The sequence below is a fragment of the Beta vulgaris genome, chromosome 8, assembly GCF_026745355.1.
Source record: "Beta vulgaris subsp. vulgaris cultivar EL10 chromosome 8, EL10.2, whole genome shotgun sequence".
Taxonomy (NCBI): Eukaryota; Viridiplantae; Streptophyta; class Magnoliopsida; order Caryophyllales; family Amaranthaceae; genus Beta; species Beta vulgaris.
In genome coordinates this window covers 14156809-14163211 of record NC_079209.1, presented here as the reverse complement: position 1 = coordinate 14163211, position 6403 = coordinate 14156809, and the positions used below count along the sequence as shown (strand labels likewise).

At 35.7% G+C, this 6403-nt stretch overlaps 1 non-coding gene across 1 annotated transcript; it reads right to left on the bottom strand.

Annotated features, from left to right (window-relative positions):
* Positions 1-309: 309 nt before the first annotated feature.
* On the bottom strand, positions 310-5575 carry LOC104883035 (hypothetical protein). Its single transcript, XR_008967381.1, has 4 exons — positions 4386-5575; positions 1184-3387; positions 1011-1097; positions 310-559 (listed from the first exon to the last, which is right to left on the bottom strand). It is a non-coding gene; the product is annotated as a hypothetical protein (transcript).
* Positions 5576-6403: the final 828 nt, after the last annotated feature.

Below are 6403 nucleotides of genomic sequence, written 5' to 3'. Positions count from 1 at the left end.
TTTGAAATGTTATAGTGTAGTTTATTTGTATATTACACAAAATTATCATAATAAATCATTATAGTGTTTGACATGATAATGTATTTTGAAATGATATAGTGTATTTTTAAATGATATAGTGTATGTTTGTTCTGAACAACTGTTTTTGTTAAAATTTTAGGGCGAGATAATCTTATTGAAGAGAGAGAATATTGCACGAATTTCGGAAAGCGAGAGTGACTAGTTTGTAGTAGCCAGTGGGGCACGTGTCTAGGCTTCGTCCACACTATTTTTAACGTGAACCGGGTCCACACAAAATGGATTTAACGATGGCATAAGAACACATTCACTAATATTGTATAATAGAAGTTATGAACAGATAAATGCAAAATATCAACGGCAAACCTACCTTTAGTTAAGTAAATCTTTGTTCAAAGCCTTCGCAAAGATAAAAAAAATTAAAGAGACAAAGAACTTGGCCTGTTTCACGAGAGATCTTTCCAGTTCCTCAAAAAGCTTTTCTGGACTCTTTGAGCAGCAACATAAGAAAAAGGCTTTTCTGGACTCTTTGAGCAGCAACCTAAGAAAAAGGCGTAGATAACTTAGCATCAAAGAAGATAATTGGTATGGAATATATATAATGCAAATCAAATCCTTCGAAAAGATGGTCGAGGATCATACCGTTAATTTGTTAAACAACTAACAATAACAATTGCAAAAGGTAGGTTAAAAGCTACATAGCTGTAACAAAATCTTCAACACACATATAGTTGCATAAAAATAAATATCAAAATTACGAACAAAATTTAAAGGTCAAGTAGTCCGATAAAAAAATCAGATCGTATGACTGAATACAAGCTCATCCTACATGATACACAATATATATGCAGGGAATAGAAACTAACAAATGAAAAGAGTTTCTATTAGCACCAAAAAGACAATGGCAGTTTCTACCATTATTTTGACATGGTTGGTTTTATTTGAGAAGTGAAAGTTGCTTTGATATGAGTCAACCAGATATAATTTCTAACCTTGGTATCAGTTTTTACCCATTTTCTTGTGTCCTCCATCAAAGCTTTAGCTTAAATCCCTTTGCTAGAAAACCATCCAAATCTCCCCTAAAAAGTACAAACAAAATCAGAACTCAGCAAAAAAGGAAAGAAAACAACATCAAAATTTACAATATAAGAAAAGAACATTATACCTCAAATTATCCCTGCTATTCTGAGATGTGTTTGGTGCTTGTTCATGGATCTCATGATAAGTCTTTGGCAGATTACCAGCGTCAGCTACACTTGCCGAAGACATCACAGTCTCAAAAGACTTGGGTAGACCATGGACGTTAAGGTATCTGACCGTCTTTCTCACTAAGTTGTACCAAAGAAGCCTTTCATTATCTTGTTCCAAAAGAACTTCAGTTCCATCATCTGAATATCCCAATGGCTTCAAGTATTCAAACTGCTTGATTAACTTCTGTGAGATGGAAAAAAGTTTTGTCCATGACTCTGTTCCATAATCAGTCATCACCCAGAAATCAACATTCTGCTTAGGGTAATGACAAAGCAAGCAAAGACAACCACTTAATAGACCCAAACTCATTTGAAAATCTGTATCAACATAGTTTGGCTGTGTCACCACCCTGTCACCACCCTGCATTTCTCAGATCCAAGATCAAAAGCTATAAGCAAATTCGAGCTACTATACAATTCGGGATTTGGACGTGCCAACCAATGCAATCCGCCACTTGCAAGAACACCTGAACTTGGATAACAAACAACATAAGGAAACTTTTGAATCTTTCCCCAAGATTTAATTTTCATGCTATAAACCTGAACTTCGGAGTGAACACTACCAACTCTTAGGCTTTTGTGATGCTCCAGAATAGTAACTACTTTGTAGTCATTCTTATCAGGATCATAGCCAAATCCATGAATGGAGCAATAATGTGAGGAACCTGAAGCATTTAACTGACAATTAGGTAGCCTATCATATTTGCTAGTCCATGGGTTCCATAAAACAAACTCCCTGTCCTTGTACAAGCAGACAAACCCATTTGAAGACCCGACTATATCAGGCGATCCTTTAAAAGAGAAGGATTGGTAATCAATTTCGACAACTTTATCAAGCCGCTGAAAATCTAAAGAGAGAAGCTTCTCCCCTCTAAGAATGAGCAACGAGCTACTCGTACAATTTCTAGTCACTTGAAGTTGCAACCTAGTAACCTCCGGGCCATTATGATGTGATTGTTTCTTTTCCCTTGGAATCAAATTGCCAGGATCAAGAAGACTTATAGAAAATAGCTCTGTACCGAAGGATTTTGGAAGACCATTGATGTTGACATGCCTGAGTGTCTTCTTTTTCAAGTTATACCAGACAAGCTTTGAATAGTCTAGTTCCAAAAGGACTTCACTACCATTCTTCGACAAAGCCAATGGCTTAATATATTCGAAAAACTCAATGGGTTTCGGCTGAGTAATGGAAATCAGTCTACACCAAGATTGCAGCTCGTAATTCTTCATCACCCATATATCGACACCATGTCTAGGATAATGGCAAAGTATGCAAAGAGAACCACCTAAAAGAAATAAACTCATGTGGAAATTTATGTCATCGTAATTAGGTTGTGGCACTACTCTGCATTTCTCTGACCTAAGATCAAAAGCCAGAATGATATAAGAAGTAGAATCCACATTATGTCTTTTCCGTGCAACCCAATGTAATGCTCCATTTGCAAGGACCCCAGAGCAAGGATAGCATAAGATGAAAGGGAAACATTCGATCCTTCTCCAACTTTTGGTTTTCAAACTGTAAACCTGAACTTCAGAGCCAGCGAAGGTATCATCTTCAGAATCAGAAAACTCATTATATAAACAGCCATGACTTGGAAGGTAGTACCAGTAAAACTGTAAAACCCGGACAACTTTGTAATCATCACTTTTAGGATCAAAGCCAAATCCATGGATAAAATGGTGGAAGCCATCAAAATCCTTTGGAGACTGGAAGTTTGTAATAGGTAATTTGTGACACCTTCCTGTCAGCGGGTTCCAGATAGCAAGGTCTTTATCTTGGTTATATAAGCAGAGAAGACCATTGCATGATCCTAAAATATCAGTCCATCCTTCAGGGCACACAAGAGGATGCTTGATCTCTACTGCTTTGTTTAGCAGGTTGAATTTAATTACATGTAGCCCATGCTCTCTAAGAATGAAATACAGGTTATCGTTGCTTCTTCCAGAAAATTTGAGATGCATTTTAGCAAACTCAGGGTCATGGACAATATGATTCCATGGTTTGCAAACATAGGTAAGTTTCAAAAGAGTATCAGCAGGAAGACGAGAGAATATATCTTGAAGTAAAAGCAATGGAAGCGTTGCTATCCTACTATCAGCTTGCTCTGAATGCTCAATTCTGAAACACATCAATGATAATAAACAATTACATATGTTAGAAGTTATCAAAAGTCTAGAAAATGAAATAACAAAATCCCAGCATCTTTATTTTTGCATGATTAAGTTACAACAGGAACTAAACAAAGGCAAGGGAAGGAGAAGATGGAAGAAAATATAAATCATAGAGTATTACAAATAAAATCCCCTGCTCCATGATGTGTACAGATAATATCTTTCAAAGAGACAAGAGATCTTCCAAAAATCAATCATGCACAAACCTTTCTTTAATATAATCAATTAATCACTAGGGAGCAAGAGCAATCCATTTGCATATTTGGAAAGTGATAAACAATAAACAGCTAAAATAAACACAAAGGACCAAGGAGGACATATAAGCATTGTTTCACTCGAGAAGACTGCCTATAGCAGAGGGTTAAATTGAAGAAGATGATGGACATAGAGCCACTTGTATAACAAGGTGCCATATATATAATGATATAACCAAAACACACAAACTAAAAAAAGATCAAAACGGACTTGCCTCTATACTATAACTGTATGCGCTTATGCACTCCTTGGAACCTTCAACATATTAGCTAAACAATCAAATATCATAACACCTAAGTAGACAAAGCAAGACCACACAACGACATCATATTAACAAAGTCATATTACTCTATGAAGATCCATCGTGTCTAGTTAATTAACATGTAAATATGCACATCTCTCAACAACAATAATAATTGCAAACAAGATAAGCTAGTGCCTAGTGAGGGGACAAGTTTATATCATGGCAAAATGTGTATATACAATCAATCTCACATAGAAAAAAATAAATCAAAAGCAACCTAACAAGCTAAAAATGAAAGCCAAAAAAGTAAACCATGTAGCTATTTACGAAGATTAATGAAATATAAGCTTCGTATAAAGGCATAATCAAAAGAACATTATCAGGAACATATTCCACATCATGCTCGTGACCATAGGTGTATATAATCCAAGTATTTGTTATAATACCTCTTCTTTTTAGGCTTGTTCTTCTTTTTCTTACTACCATCAAGAGGAACAAGACTCTCAACAAGCATCATTGCCTCGAACGACTTTGGCATACCACGAATATTCACTCTCTTGGCACGTTGAGTCCGCAAATCGAACCAAAACATACTATTCATGTCTTTATGAAGCAACACACATGAACCATCCTTAGAACAAGCTATAGGTCTAACATACTCAAAAACACCTAAAATGGTCCTTTGTGCAATAGAATACAATTTAGTCCAAGAACTCTCCACACCATACTGCTCCATGGTCCAAAAATCGGTCCGAATCGAATAATAATTGCACAACAAACCCAACCTCCCTTGCAAAACTTCCACATTGGTAGGACACTCCCCACACAATTCCCTTGGCTTGGGCACAACCTTACACCTCTCGGAACCTAAATCGAACGCAACGATAAATCTCGAACCATTCGATTCCGGATTCTTAGTAACCATCCAATGCAAACACCCATTGACATGAACCCCCCATGCCCTTTTGTAAGTAATGAAATACTCCCTAGGAAAGTTTTTAACCCTTTTCCAAGAATTAGCTTTCAAACTATAAACCTTCACTTCACTATCATCATAATTATCCGGGTCTGACCCATAAAACTGAATAATCCTCACTAGTTTATAATCATCATGAAAATGATCATACCCAAACCCGTATACCAAACGCTCAGCATATGGTAAGAATTCATCTTCTGGGTATTCTATGGGTGAAACGGGTAAAACCCGGTGTTTCTTTGTTGCCGGATTGTAGATAATGGTACCGTCTAACCCAGATTCTTCACCATTTGACAAACAAATTAGGCCGTTACAAGAACCCACAACTTCAGTTCCGTAATGATCACATTTTAGTGGGTGGGTTATTTCGGTGACTCGTTTAAGTGTGGGAAAGTCTACGAAATATAGTTTGGAGTCTCTGAGGATTATTGTGAAATTGGTGGTGTTTTCGAGGGAGTTTTTGAGATGGAGTTTGTTGAAATTTGGACCGTCGATTATGGATTTCCATGGTTTTGAAACGCAGCGAAAGCGTACAAGTGACTTGACTGGTAGTCTTGAGAGAATTTCGGCTATCAATGGCGGCGGAAGAAGATACGCCATTGTTGATGGTTAATGAAAACAATAGAATCTGGTTTTACAATATGCTCCTCCGTTTTTTTAGTTGCTATATTTGATGCACAACAATTAAGGTAATGTTACTTTCAAATTTGTAAGAGAGGATTTTTGAGCCATTTAATATTTGGGTGGAAAAGAGAAAAATAAAAACAAAAGTAACTCTAGAGCTGGTAATGAGTTGAGACAGCTCGCGAGCTACTCGAACTCGACTCGAGGTCGAACTCGACTCGACATGTCAACTACTCGACTCGAGCAACTCAATACTCTATTCGAAAAGCTGATTTGCTTATGTGTCAAGAGCAAATTAAATTGCTGATGCGTCAATCCTTTGTAATATCTTTTACAATTTTTTGCCACGTATATTTGTCTCTTTATATTTCTGTTATGCATTACTTTTTTTAGGCATATAATTGGAAAGCTATTTAGGAAAGTTCTCTGTTAAGGAATGTAAATCAACTAAATTTTAGGAATCGATTGCTATTAATTAGTAATTACTTATGCATCATAAAACTGCCAAAAAAAATATATCTCCAAAATCCGATATTTTAGGCACTAGTTAAAAAATCATATCCCCTAAATACGGTATTTTAGAAACTAATTAAAAATTCATATCCCCTAAATTCAATATTTGAGTTACTAATTATATATTTTGGTACTAATTAAGAAATAAATTTATAGCAAGAAGCTGGTATTTTAGGTACTACTTAAGTTGTTACAACTATTTAAATAAACATTTTGTACTCTCTTCTTAAACCCAAATTAAAACAAAAGTCTTAACAGATTATAATATGGAACTTAAAGTTTACCAAGGGACGTATTAATCATACAATAAGTTGTATTATAGGTTTTTTTTTAAAGTTCAAATTATAAGAT